This window comes from Mesitornis unicolor, unplaced genomic scaffold, assembly GCF_000695765.1.
Source record: "Mesitornis unicolor isolate BGI_N332 unplaced genomic scaffold, ASM69576v1 scaffold22143, whole genome shotgun sequence".
Lineage (NCBI taxonomy): Eukaryota > Metazoa > Chordata > Aves > Mesitornithiformes > Mesitornithidae > Mesitornis > Mesitornis unicolor.
Genome location: NW_010176968.1, coordinates 28356 through 28682, shown reverse-complemented (window position 1 = coordinate 28682; position 327 = coordinate 28356).

Sequence of the window (327 nt, the reverse complement as noted above, 5' to 3'; positions counted from 1 at the left end):
TAGCCCCCAAAGCCCAAGGGAGCCCTGGGGACAGTGGGGGCACCGGTGTCACCACGCAGGGCACTGCCACCCCGTGCTCAACACAACCAGACCTCCCCATCCCCATACCAAGCACCGCCGTGCTTCACCCTCACGTTTCTTTTGCTGTGGCAGCTTTTCAATGCCAAAGATCCAAGCAAATGTTTTCCTCCAGCCAGTGTAATGCAACGGCATCCCCCTCCACACACCCCAGTAACGTTAACCTCTGTGAAAATTCCCTTTTGTCCCAATTTCCCTTTGTTCCCGGATCGGCTGGCCCGCCGCTCGCCCCTGCCCGTGACGGGGCGG